The following is a 14,883-nucleotide window of genomic DNA, read 5'->3' as shown; positions in this document are numbered from 1 at the left end:
GATGTTCTCTAAAAAATCAGTAAGTTCCTCTGTCTCGTTCTCAGACAATAAGAGTTTGTCTAACAAACAGCATGGCATTTTTTCCCACCTCAGTCATTAGCAATGGAGATTCTTTGGAACAATCATTAGGCAGTTAGTACTTCTGGCAAGAGGTCTTTGCAAATTCTCCCTCCTTTCCCTCCACTTTCTTGAGCCAGGCTCAATGGGACCTCGGAAGGCTTCCTTGAACCAACACACAGAGCAGTTTTGGCTGCACTTTGAGGGGCTACAGGTTTTCTGACTCTTCTCCTCGGGGTTCAGCATATGAATTCTAAAACAGATCTTATTCCCTCCCAGACCTGGGAAGATCCAAACCGCAGTAGCCATGAAACAAATGGGAAGGAGGGAGGAAACTTTTTCCATTTGGGGCTTACTCACGTTCCAGGGCAATCACGCAGACCATTTTTTCTGTTTGGAATTAATTTGGAATGAGACAGAGAGGAAAGAAATACAAATTATATAAACTTACGGTAACCACAAACTGGATAAGACAAGTATTACCAATACTCTAAACAAATGAAAATGTATGAAATTATTATCTTTTTCTGCAACATCTAATGGAATATCCTGTTTGGGGTGGGAGGGTGACCGGGTGGCTTCTCTCAGATCCATTTTACGTCTATTATTCTCTTGTTTTTGAAGTAATTATGTAGAGAACATTTTTTTTTGACTTGTGGTAAAAACACATAACATGAAATTTCCCATCTTAACCACTTTGAAGAGTACAGTTCAGTAGTGTTAAGTATATTCACATTATTATGAAACGAATCTACAGAAATTTTTCATCTTGTAAATCTGAAACTCTGTCCACATTAAACGACAACTCCCTTCCTCCCCACATCACTCTACTTTCTGTTTCTAGGAGTTTGCTGTTCTAGACACCTCATATAAATGGAATCAAACAGTATTTGTCTTCTGACTGGCTTATTTCACTTAGCATAATGTCCTTAGAGTTCATCCATGCTGTGGGAACATTCTTTTTAAGTTTAGTTTTCCAGATTTATTATCTTAAAAAATGCATTTGGCTTGATTTACCAAACTTTTACTAAGCAACAACTATATGCTACATGTTATACCTATTTTCTACGTCCCCCCCCTTATAAGTAGGCTCCATGTCCAGTGTGGAGCCCAACACAGGGCTTGACCTCACCACCCTGAGATCAAGATCCGAGCATAGATCAAGAGTCGGACACTTAACCCACTGAGCTACCCAGGTGCCCCACACCTATTTTCATATTTAGTGGCTGGAAAACTGGAATCTTCAGTCTCAAGTTAATGTAGCCATGGTTGGGACTTCCTTGAGGCTTACTCCAGGAAGCTCTGAGGAACACACCCAGGGACACATAGCATTGTGTCTGATTTAAATTCTATCCATGCTCCTCAGCTAGGCACTTCATTACTCTGTTTTCTCACTCTCCTAGGGGATGATTCAGGTCTACAGATCATGGGGAATATAGGTAAAAGTAAGCACAGAATATGTGTGTAGCCATGAATGAAGTGGAGATCAATTTGTAAGCTCATTATTTCATGCTCAGTGATTTGGATGGTTCACAGGCTGGCCATAGAGATGCTGTCCAATGGCAAAGAATCCCACATCACCAGACTCTGTCCCCACCTTCTGTCTCTCCCACTCCCAACACTTGACATCTCCAGAGCAGCAGGGAATGCAGCCCTGCCATGTATATCTTAGCTCAAAGAGAAAAAGCACAGAGCTCCTATTTGTGATTCCCAGCCTGAAAGGAACCAAGTGTCTTCTGATAAACAACACTTGAGAATTTTTTTTTATGAAGGCATTAAGCTGACCTTCTTTTGAAATGGGCTAGACAGGGTAAACAGGAGAGATCTTGTTTTCCCTTCATCCTGGAAAAATAACATTTCTCCCTTTCCAGCTCAGTACAGTTGACTGAATTGGAAAGGAATCTATTTTCTCTGGAAAGATTTATTTGCCCAACAGTCGTGTTTTTGTATATGTGTGTGTGTTGGCAAGAGGCGATAGATTTTCAGAACAAGGGTCGTCTTGTTCACAGTTTAAAGGGGCCCAGAAGTTGACTTAAGGAATTTAACGTTAGGGAAAGTTTTTGCAGCCTTTATTAATGCTATGTACAGACTCCAACACATCTCAAGTTGGCCTGGGTGTTAGGACAGGGAGGTGGGGTAGTAACTCTGTGGTACCACCGCACTCATCTGAGAACAGATAGAAACATCTCTACTTTCTTCACCTCAATCTCAAGGCTTGTGATAATCAGGGTCTGTAAGAAAGCATCTGCATTTCTAGTCGTTTCCAAAAATGTTAAACAATATTTAAGGGCTCCTGGGTGGCTCAGTCGGTTAAGCATCTGCCTTCTGCTCAGGTCATGATCCCAGGGTCCTGGGATTAAGCCCCGCGTCAGGCTCCCTCTCAGTGGGGAGTCTGTTTCTCCCTCTCCCTCTGCCTGCCACTCCCCCTGCTTGTGCTCTCTCTCTCTCTGTGTCAAATAAATAAATAAATAAATAAATAAATAAATAAATAAATAAAACCTTAAAAAAAAGTTAAACAATTTTTGAGTAATGCCATGTAGAAAAGCTAAGAGAATTCCCTCCTTTCTCCACAACCAGACTTCTTTCCCCACCTAAGAAGACATATCCCAGGATCAAGCAAAGGAGATATAAATTCCTTTCTGGCCCAGTTAGAGACAAGACTTACAGGAATCTCTAGCTGTCCCCATCTCCTGTCTCCTCTCCTACTCAGCTTCATGTAGGACCAGTATCACATTGAAAATTTTAGAGCAAATATGTTCTACTTTATGAAGAACGATTTCAGTACTTTTAATTTTCTCACATTGTGTGAGATATCATATAAAATAAACTTGTGTACTTGGGATATTTTTTCTTTACTTGGGATATTTTCTTGAGAACATTTCTTTGAAGGTGGATGACTTCTTGTCAATTCAAAAAAAAGTTGAATATTTATATATATTCTAACCCTAGAAATGCACTGTCCCTTAAGCTGCTGGTTCCTTCTCCTGATTTTTGTTTGTTTATGTCCAAGTCACTGCTTGCTGAACTCAACTGACAGCTCAGCTGGATTTTGCACAAGTGACTTTTTACTTGGCTGGTCTTTGCCTTGCCAGGTGTGGCTGGCCAACATAAAGGAAAGAAGGTGTTTTTCCTTTTAGCAGGAACATTAAAACTTTTACCACATTTTCCACCACCCAGTGTCTGTTTTCAAGGAAGCACAGATCAGCAGAAAACAGGAGTCTGAGATTTCTCCTTTATAGATGTTGGCTCTCTGCCTCTTAGCGCATTTAATTTAGCAGAAGTCCACATCATTAAATGAGGGGAAAATGTAATTTTTCTTTGATGGCAAAATAGTTTCCATGAGGAGAAACTGGCTGATGGCATGGAGTCTGGTGTTGCTGGAAGACTTGAGCGGAGCCAGGCACCGGCCCCAGGCACCCGGACCCTCGGCAATCCCAGGGGCTGGCAGCGCTCGCAGGGCTGAACGGCTTTCTACTTAGCAAGTATCCACCTCCTTGAGGCATTTTTAACTTTTACCAAGACATTCCCATTGTGTGCCAAAGTCCACGTAGCTGGCAGAATTAGAAATATCACTAATTCCTAGTGTGCTCCTTAACAGCCTGGTTTGAAGGTAGTTGGGACTGAATCTGAGCTACGTGGGTTTCGTACTTGTTTTCAAGTGGCCCAGCACAGCAGCTCCCAAAGAACCAGCTGGCTTCTCTGGGTAACATCCCTAAAGCTTTCCAGGGTAGGGTTCAGCTTTTCTTCTTAATCTCTTCTCCAGACATCTCCCCCATGCTTGGTGTTAAATAAATTTTAACTGGAAATGCTGACCCCAAGGTAACAGAGATAGAAGAGAGGAGAGAAAAAATGTCAGCTCGCTGCAGGTTAGCAAAGGATAAAACAGAAGTGATCATCCAGGAGACCTGGACCTGATTCTCAATCTCTAAGTTATTCTTGTAGGGCACATAGCCAAGAGAAGCTTCCAGGCCTCTCTCAGCCATGAACCCTTCTCTGACTTGCCTCCAGGGGTGCCCCCTCAATTCTGCCCAACTGTCCTCCATTAGCGCTCTTCCCTTCCCACCCCAAGGTGCTGAGAACCCAACACCGTGTGCCTCTCCTGTCTCGCATCCTATCTCTTCTCCTCTAGTCAACGACCTCAGGAGGGGGGATATAAGAAAAAGCTTCTCCGCCAAGGAGCAGGAAATCTCTGGGATGGAATGTTATGCGTCTGGATGAATCCTGCTCTTGGGGTTTCCACATGTAGGACAAGAGGCAGCTGCCTGGAGCGGGAAGAAGGAGATTTAAGGTGGGATCTTAGCACTTGGCACCTAGTTGTTAAGGTCGGCTGTCCTCAGAGATGCTTCCCCCCCGCCACCTTGGATTGTGGACAAGCTTAATGTAACAGAATAGGGTGAAAATGGACTATCTCAGCAGCTGGCTTCAAAATTTCTCCTATCTTGATGAGCTGGCCTGATGTAAACAGAAAAGTTATGGAAGGAAAAAATAGAACAGAGAGAGGGCTGAATTGCTCTATATGAAACAATGACACTGTAATACTTTTTGCAACTGAGGGTGGAGGTAAAAGGAGGGGAGATTGTAGAACTACCAGGTACTAGGTCTCAGTTGATGGAAGGAATGTTTATATAATATCATTTTTAATTATTTTATTTGTTTGCATCAGTATGATATAAACTCTATTTAAGTAAAGGGCATAAAATACATATAAATTATAATATATATATATTATATAAAGATGGTGTGTGTGTGTGTGTGTGTGTGTGTGTGTGTGTGTGTGTGTGTGTGTGTGAAAATCAAGGGATCCTTCTGGATTTTCTGCATCCAGATCCACTTGTTAGAGAAAGCCCACAGTGGACAATAAGATGACACACACAGAGTCAATATATCAATGGAACTATTGATATCAATATCAAAATGCACACCTTCCTTATGCATCCAGAATCCAGGATGCAGAAGGTGTGCAAGTTCCCTCAGGTGGGAATGAAAAGCAATTCATTTGAGACTCAAAAGACAGATTTTGTTTTTCACTGATGCCTTGGTTGAATAAAGAGCAAATTTAAAGTAGGGGGCAGGGGCTGGGCAGCTATTTACTGACTTGATTTGGGTTCAGCAGTATTATCTGGGAAAAGAGACAAATGAAAAGAAAATTTAAACTTCTATCTAGCACTTTGACTCTACTGAAAGAGATCCTTGCCTTCCTTCACAAAAATATAGGGATCATAGATATGTGGAATCATCCCAAAATGTTGTTATGAACCCAAATTTAATAAAAGCCATAAGACATATGCAACCAATCTCTGGACCCAGTTACCTGGACTTGACCCACCCCCCTTTACTTATAAGTGACCTTATGCAAATTTCTTAACCTCTCTGTGCCTCAGTTTCCTGTTCTCTAAAATGGGCATAATCATAGTCCCCAGGTCATCATAAGGTCCTTGAGAAGATGAAGTGAGTTAGGGTGTAGAAAGCACTTAGAATAATTCTGGCACATTCGGAGCTTTAATAACTCAGAACTGAATTATTATTATCTTGTCTTATCACAGGAAGCTTGGAAGGAGATTATGCTAGAAAATTCGGTACATATTTTATTCCTTCCAACAATTAATTTTCATAACAATGGGACATTATTTTCTCAGCTGAAGACCTGAGGCCAAGGAAGATAAGTAATTTTTCTAAGGTCACACAACTGGTTAGAAGCCCATGCCTTTGTGGGTCACTTGTCTTGTAAATTTACACAGCAAATTGTAATTATTGATTATAGTTCACACAGGGAATAGTGCAATATCTTATATGGCATTTAACTAGAGATGGAAATCAAAATAGGAAATAGCTATGTTAAGTGCACTAGCTCAGCCACACACCATTTTAAATGGGAAAGTGTGAAATGTAACGAAACTGTTACGGTTAATCTCCAAGCAGAAAGTATCATGGGATAAACAGTGTGACTGAGCTAGCGTGTCTGCAGAAGTTTGCATTTCTCAATTCCTGGTCTGCAGTTGCTTGGATTTTTTAAAACAATAGTAAGAGTAGGTTTAGCTAACATTTCATACACTAAATATATTTGTATTAGCTGAAAGAAAAATAATTTTTCTCCTTAAAGCTGTGTCTAAAGTCAAAGTCCCTTTTCCTCTTGGTAAGCAGTTTGGGCAAGCCTGGTTCACTGGTGGTTGGCTTTCACATCCCCCTTGTGGCTTCTTGCCTGATATTGATCTGGGTTCTGGGGGCAGGCTGGGAGACTGGACAGAATCCTTCTTCACGGGAGCACCTCCTACTGCCAGTGCCCCCCTGGACACTTGGCAACCCCCATCCCTTCCAGTTCTTACTTCCATCTTCTGAGGGTGGGGCTCTCATCTTTTTAGAGATGAGGAATCTGAGCCACAGAGAGGTTAGGTAACTGACGTGTTTTCTCGCAGCTATTACGTGGGGACATGAGGCTTCAAACCAAGGACTGGCTCCACAGCCCATGCTCCTATTATTCATAATTTGCCCCCAGATCCACATACACATTAAATCAAATGCCAGGTACATTATATGTTAATAATAATAAAAATTTAAATTTAAAAAAAGTTTTTTAAAAATCAAATGCTGGGCCAGGCTGAGTTGTAATACTCGAATCGTTCATGTACACATGCGTAAAAAAGAAGTAGTTCAGGTGCTTCCAAGCCATTGCTGGATGGACAAAAAGAACACAAAGGGCCCTTAGATCTCAACAGCGGATGAAGCCTATGATTAGGTCAGATTATTTCTTAATCTTTGACACTACTCAAAGAGATTCACAGCCTCTAATCTCTTAAACCAGTGGTTCTTTGGCTTTTCACATGTGAAATAAACAGTATGTTTTGTTCTGGTGAATGATACACTCCACTCCCCTGGGTGTCCTCAGAGCTGTGATAAATTTGCTACATTACTTTCTCCTCCACTTATGAAAACCTATCAGAATGCAAGTGAAGTGAATACTGTGTGCTTATTAGAGCCATAACTTTGAATCCATGCTCATTTATATAAAACAGCACATCATTTGCAAACCTCCACACTTCCACCATTATTTGTAATAAACTATATTAAAGGTACCAAAGAGCTGTTATTCAGACGTGCTTAAAATCTAAATGAAGCAAACATGGTGGGTGCCTATTTCAAAGCATCTCCAAAGGAACAATTCCACATGTTCCTCTCACTCTCTCTCTCTTTTTTTATCCTTTCTTTTTTTCTGTGATGCTCCATTCTGTGCTCTGTTTCCATCCGTAGAACTAACTTCCCTAGAGCCGTCCAGATTCATGTTCCACGACTTCTCTCAGGCCTGGTTCCTCTTCTCCATCCTTAGTTCAGGTAGTTACTTCTGGACCATCCCTTGTCAACTTGATTCCCTGCCTCTCTTCTCTTTTCTCTATAATAATCTATTCATTTCATTTCTGCCAGATGAATATCCCCAAAATACAGTTTAAATACTATCATTTCATTGTAACAGAACCTTAAAAAGCTACCTGATCCAGGGCGAACACCTCACTTGAGCCCCTGATAAGTCTTATGGTTTGATGCCAGCAAGCTTTCTACTATCTGTACCCGATGCCCAAGCTGCAATATAACTGGGGCCTGTGTTTCTCTTTGATCGTGCGTTCTGTATTTTATTAAAATGCTACCCATCCTTCAAGGTCCTATTCATCCTTCTCTAAAAACTTTTCTCCTGATTCTCTCAATCAACTGGAATCATTCTTCCTTTGGGCCCTCTCTCATAAAACAAGCAGAAATTTCTGTATCACACTGTGATTTCTATTATTATCTCTAGTTCTCTGGTCTTTTGCCCCCCACCCCATCCCCCACCTCCCCCCCATCCTCCAGTAAGTTATCATTTCCTTGGCAGTTGAGACTTTGTATCCCCTACAGTTCCAGTATGGTCTTTCCCATGCAGTGGTAATTGCAAACACGATGTTGTTGTTGCTAATGAAGGAGGAGGAGTGGGGGGAGAGGAAAAGATAGTTGAGCTCTTTTGTCTCTTTAGTCATCATAGTTGGACAGCTCTGATTGTTGAAAAGTTTTTCTCCGCATTCATCTGAAATCTGTCCCATTGAAATTTGCTTCCATAAATATTTATTGAGTGACTACTATGTGCAAATTGCACCATTTTAGGCACAAATCTCACTCACTGATTCCAATATAGCCTGTATGCTCACCTTCCCATGACCCGTCATCAGGGACATTCTTCTCACACATCAAGGAAGAAAAATGCTGTTCCCGAGTCCACACTCTTAGCAGCTTCTCCAAGCTTCTCTCACCTCTACCTTGGGTCCCTGCTCTCCAAGTCAGTTTCTTGAAATTATCTTTCTACACTCATGTCTGAGCTATAACATTGTATGAGGATGCATATCTGCTTGCTGAGAGATTCACTGGATTTTTTTTTATCATAATGTATAGCAAATCCCTTGGGGTCAGAGGCAGAAAGGCTTTTTCTTCCATTTACACACACAAAAAATGTATCTCAGCCTCATGGTGAAGTCTTAAAATATTTGAAGATCACTACCCTATTTCCCATAAATCTTCTTTGGAAAGATTTATTTACTTTGGAAATAAGGAGTGGAGGGATAAGTCAAGGTTCATAGTTAAAATGCCAGGAGAAGGGCTTAAAAGGGATGTATTTAGAAAGAGGAGTCATTTACCTAGGGTTGAGTAGATAAATGACAGTCCATAATTATAGAGTGGGGAAAGTTTTGTGAGTCGGAGTGTCTGATTAAATCAGCCTTTTGTGGTACTCCTACATAGCTGGTAGAGAAACAGACCTAACTTTGGTCTCGTAGGTAGATTGTGTGACTCAGACTTAGCTGTAGGTAGCCGCTATGTGGTGCACTATCTGATTTAACACTGGGACCAGCCAAATCCACTGATGTCCTCCTTTCCGTCACTGCTGCCTTCACCCTCATTGTCTCTCTCTCAGAACATGCAATAGAATGGCCTCCCAACCAGGATCCTTATTTCCAATTGCTCCTCCCCCCAAAGCATACCACCTGACCTAGTGAGGCCAATCTTGCTAAAATGCAGCTCTAATCATGTTGCTGGCCCAACAGTCCTGTTTCTTAAATCTTAAATCTTAAACTTCGATGCCCCCTCCTGCCTTGCCCCTAGAGGTGTTTCTAAGCTCCGTATAGAGTTGACTACCCCTACTTTTTAGCTATTATTTCTAATGTGGATTTCAGTCATAAATAAAGTGTCACCTGTGACACTTTCTTTTCATCTCTCTCCTACTTCCAAGACCGTAATTTTACATTTGTGCCTAGCATCCAATGAATGTCTAATATCTTGTCTCAGGAATGAATGCAGGAGAAAATCCAGCTCCCTGGTGTAGCACCCTAGGCATTCCATAATCCTGCCCCCTCCCTCACCCACCCGTACATCTGCTCATGACTGCAGCTTCTTTGCAAACCACAAAGCAAACCTGTCCCTTAACAAGGCTTGAACCGTCCCACTTTGATGGGAAAATTCTCTGTCCAGTCTGTTGCTTTCACCTGGATGGCCACTTTTATTCCCCTCTGCGTGTTGAAACCCTACTCATTTTCCAAGAGACAGTCCAGATGTCCCTTCTTCATGAGGCCTCCCTGTGCTCTAATCACACCTGGTTGATCTGTCTTTGACAGCATTGATCAGACACTTAATTCATGACGTCATTCACCTTCATGTTCACCACAGTCTTTAGAATTGGCAATTTCCAAATAGGTGCTAAGAAAATTGTGGGGAGTGAAAATAATATGGCTACATGCCTTACTCTAATAAGGCTCTGCTGAATTTGCTAAGCACACAGCCCTGTCCCACATGCCTAGATCTTGCTACTGAAAAAGTGCTAGAAAATGGCACTAAAGGCATAGTTAGAACATGATCAGGTCAAGGTCTTTTTCTCTCTTATGTTTCTCTGGAGGAGTAGTGAGCTGGGCTGCAGAGCCTAGGGCTTCCCAGCCTGTGTCCCCGCAGTGATGGGTTACACACAGGTGTATGGAGAGAAGTATTCTTCTCACCCTTCAGGGTATCTGGGCCAGGTTCCAAACACCCAAGCCTCTGGGCCTCTGGCTGTTAACCCAGTGTGCCTCACAAACACTGTATGTGTGTCCTGTTATGAAAAAAAGTTGGGGAGCACTGACCTTAGTCAAGGAGAGCAAAACCACGAACAGGTGGGCACGCATATACTGCAATGGGAAATGCCTCCATTTGGATTTAGTGTCCCATCTGTGGACAACAGGAAAAGCCAGGAACCTGGAGTCAGGAGCTGTATTCCAAACCCATCTCTTATGCATGTGTGACTTTAAGCAAATCATATACATTTTCTAGACTTCTATTTCCTGTAGGGCTTCTTTTTCTTCATGAATTTGTTTTCTTTTTAAGCTGACTTCCTTTGGCCTTAGGGGAAAGCCATGGACTAAGTGATGTCCACACTCTCTTTTAATGCTCATGTCCTCGGAGTCTATCCAAACCTGTTTCCTATCACTGTTGAAAGTCAGTAAATTAATACCCATTAGGCCACAACTATTTCATTCTTAAAGTAGGCTGTTTTTCTCCTCTGGTCACTGGATCATGTGGTTTTCTGAGAAAGTAGAGCCTCTGGGTGAGGTAAAAGTTTTCATGACATGGGTGTTAAATCTATCCAGTTAAAGGCAAAAACTATGGCTCCTTCTGGAAACGGAATGTGAATGTCCTTTAGGGCATCAAATACCATAGATTTCATTTTCAGGTGGCTTAATTCTCCACCTCCCAATTAAATATGACACAGCTGTGAGCTGACTTTAGAAAAATACAATCTGTAAGTTTTGTGTTATTCATTACTTCAACAAATAATTGCTGTGGTAACCATACCACTGTTTGCCTCAAAACAGTCCAGGTTGGACTTTTTGTGCATTAGGTGATTTCTGCTAATCATCTTGAACACTCCCTTTCACTCTGCATATGGAGCACCTTCTCTCTGCCAACAATCTGCCCCTCTGGGCTGGGTCCGTATAGATTCACACGACTCAGCTCATTCAAAACAGAGAACTGGGTCAAAATAACCTCCTGAAATCTGTTTCTGAACCTGAGCACTAAAGGATGGTGGATTCTGAATGCATTACAGAATTTGAAATCAAACTCTCAAGCCAAGCCCTGATTCCATCTTGGATATGAATTTTTAGAAGATTCTGAATTCATGCTTTCTCCTCTGTGTTTGCATAATTGTGGCTTATAAAAGTTTGGTTTTCCACATCAGGAATTTTGTTCTTGGTGTGGACACTCATCAGATCTTGACAACAGAAGCCTCTTGCTGTGACAGAAGCCAGTCCTTGAGGCAAGAATCACTTGGTGAATGAATACACCTTCTAGGTGCAAGGGATCTCCTTCACCACTCACAAGCATGATTTATTCACTCGTTTCCACACATTGGCTTCTGTCTTCATCCACGAGCTAAAAAAAGGGTCTTGTTTATATAAATGTGTTGTAAAATGAATCCATCCCCACAAGGCCTCCCCCTTTGCCACACGAAGGACTCCCAGACATGCCCCGCACTGTATAAACACACACTTTCATCAACACCGGGCGTACCTTCTCCATTTAGAGCCTGTGGATTCCCTTCCCTTATTCTGACCTACTAATGCTTCTTTCTTTACTTAAAAGTGTGATTGGGTTTCTGGCGTTTTCTCTCTATTAATGCTCTACCATGCCAGAGCATAATAAGGTCCTGTTTATATTTTTTATTATGTTATGTTAGTCACAGTACAGTACATCATTAGGGTTTTTTTTATGTTATGTTAATCACCATACATTACATCATTAGCTTTTGATGTAGTGTTTCATGATTCATTGTTTTTGTGTAACACCCAGTACTCCACGCAATATGTGCCCTCTTTAATACCCATCACCAGGCTAACCCATCCCCCCACCCCCTCTCCTCTAGAACCCTCAGTTTGTTTCTCAGAGTCCATCGTCTCTCATGGTTCGTCTCTCCCTCCAATTCCCGCCCCCTTCATTTTTCCCTTCCTTCTCCTAATGTCCTCCATACTATTCCTTATGTTCCACAAATAAGTGAGACCATATGATAATTGACTTTCTCTGCTTGACTTATTTCACTTAGCATAATCCCCTCCAGTTCCATCCATGTCGATGCAAATGGTGGGTATTCATCCTTTCAGATGGCTGAGTAATATTCCATTGTATATATGGACCACATCTTCTTTAACCATTCATCTGTTGAAGGGCATCTCGGCTCCTTCCACAGTTTGGCTATTGTGGACATTGCTGCTATGAACATTGGGGTGCATGTGCCCCTTCTTTTCACCACATCTGTATCTTTGGTGTAAATACCCAGAGTGCAATTGCTGGGTCATAGGGTAGTCCTATTTATAACTTTTTGAGGAACCTCCATACTGTTTTCCAAAGTGGCTGTACCAATTCCTGTTTAATCACAACCTTATCTAAAGCCTTCATTGACCACCCCCCCCCCCACTGTGGAAATAAGCTCTTCTTCCTCTCATTTCCTATGACATTTCTCCATAACCTTTCTTTTTGCATTTATCACTCTTAAAGTGATCAAAGATCTTCATATCTGCATCAGGGCTGAAACTGTGTAAGATAAGGGACTTGTGTCAGATGGAAAATTTAGGGGAGGGGGCCAAAAACCCAGTAAAAATAAATAATGTTGTAATGTGACATTAAAAAAACAAGAATTAGTGAAAAAAATCCATGATTTTTCCATGAACAAAACATCAAAATTTTTCATAAAGATGGGGTCAATATTTTTCCTTTTATTTTTCCTTTTCCTTCCAGATTTTTTCTTTTAAATCAGGCTCTGATATGGCCCAGTACTGTTACTGATTCTGTCTTTATTGGAAATTTTGGTATTTTGTTCATCATAGATTTTTGCATTCGTTTTGAGTTTTTAAAATACATTGCATTACCGTGTTATTTATCTTGATTTCTAAGTTTTTGGCATCCCCTTAAATGTTGTGCTTCAGGCCAGTGCCTCACTTGCCTTACCCTGACCCTGGCTCTGATCACCATAGCAACTAGCACAGGCCTTTGCCCCTTGATACGCACTCAGTTAATATTTCATGAATGAGTGAATGAATACTAGCAGAGATATTTTAGATGTTTTTTTCTAAAGGCAAAATGGCATCTACCCACGATTTAGCATCGACCATGACATCTAGATAGGCAATGACACAGGGAAGTTGTAATGGTCTCAAGTGGCTGCCTGTGGTAGCTGTCAGCATTGCTCCAGCCAATTAAAATCATTGATCCTGGACCTCTTTCATTGTCACAGAGAAATCCTCCCCCCACACCATCTTGCTTTATTTCATAAACAAATAATTCTCAAGAAGCAAAATAGTCACAGAGGTACAAAATCATCTTTCACCTTCCTCTAGTGAACTGTGAGCCACTGACAATAAAAGTAACTTCTTTGGAAGTCCAGAGTATTGAGAGCAGGAGCCTCAGTGCCTCCAGGGAGAAGAAGACAGAGGGCTAGAAGACCAAACGTGGTGGAGTCCGCCCCCTCAACCCTACTACCCAGCTTGGCAGAAAGTGGAATTTTGTTTCATTACAATAATACAGAAACACAGGAGAGGTTCCCATTTCTCAGGCGACAAAGACGCAGATCATGGAGGTGTTGAGTTTGAGTCTCACACAGGTCCCAAAGAGTAGAGCTGACTCCTCAGTGTATTCAACAACATTTATCTTTAAAAGACAAAAATCATCATTCACAAAATCATCTCTAGAAAGTTGGGCCTGTAATAACAAAATTATTTCTATGCCCTGGTAGAGTACCCATGAAAATAATGTTTTTGATTTAGTTACAGGGATTCTATTCAGCAAACAATGCTGTTAAAGTGTTTTCTCTGGGTTCTGTCCACATAATAGGCACTGTCCCTGGGAGGGTAGATTTTATTCTGTAATAGTTATGATGATTTACACTTTTGTCCAGTTATCAAATGATCATTAGCCTCTATTATCCCCACGGCTCCAACCTTAAGTAGTCCAACTGTAAAAACATTAACTGTATTAACTTCAAAAAAAAAAAAAACAAAACAAGAATAACTTAATCCCCCAAATCCAGGAAGAAAGAAAGAAATCTAGGAGAAAGAAAATGGTTCTTAGAGACTGCTTTTTTGTTTCTCTGACAGTCTTCAAATCATTTATTTTTCCATTTCATTTTTTGGCTGTTCCATGTGGAGTGACTGAAACTTCACTTCTGCTATACCTCTGGAAATTTGGGGACCCGAGACCCAGCGATGTGTTCATTTTAACAAAGCATTCTACTGTGAGAATGTTTAGACAGTTCCTGGAGTCTTGAGGGAGGCTCACTAACACGTTAGGTTTTGATTTCACATCTCCTGAGGTCCTAGTGTGTGTGGTAGCCACCATGCTCAGCAGCTTTCCCATGTTAATTTATTTGACATTTTGAAGAGTCTAGAGGGAGAACAGGTATGGTCAGGCTCATGCTAAAGAAATAAAAACCAAGGCTGTAAGAGGTTGTAATGTGCCCAGGGCTGCAAGACTAGTAAGGGGCAAGGCTGCGACTTGGCCCAGGTCCCCTGCTTGTCATATTACATACAACTGCCTGGTTATTGTCACAGAAGGGAAATATCGCACTGCCTCTTCTCCAAGAGATGCAGAGAATGTGTTTATCCAACCCAATTTGTCATGTGGTTAGTTTCCATGGTGAAATGAAATAATCCTAAGAGGCTTCAGACATTATTTTAACCTATTTGAAGAGACAAGCACCATCTGTCCAACTCTCTAGACCCTGTAGATACCTTCCCTGGTATTCCAGATTTTATGAGAGAAACTTCTCCCTTTTCAAAAAAGACTGTAACTTCCAAAGAG

This window comes from Callorhinus ursinus, unplaced genomic scaffold, assembly GCF_003265705.2.
Source record: "Callorhinus ursinus isolate GAN/ISIS: 27379988/994484 unplaced genomic scaffold, GSC_fseal_2.0 scaffold7, whole genome shotgun sequence".
In the NCBI taxonomy this organism is placed as follows: domain Eukaryota; kingdom Metazoa; phylum Chordata; class Mammalia; order Carnivora; family Otariidae; genus Callorhinus; species Callorhinus ursinus.
This window is presented reverse-complemented; position numbering follows the sequence as displayed.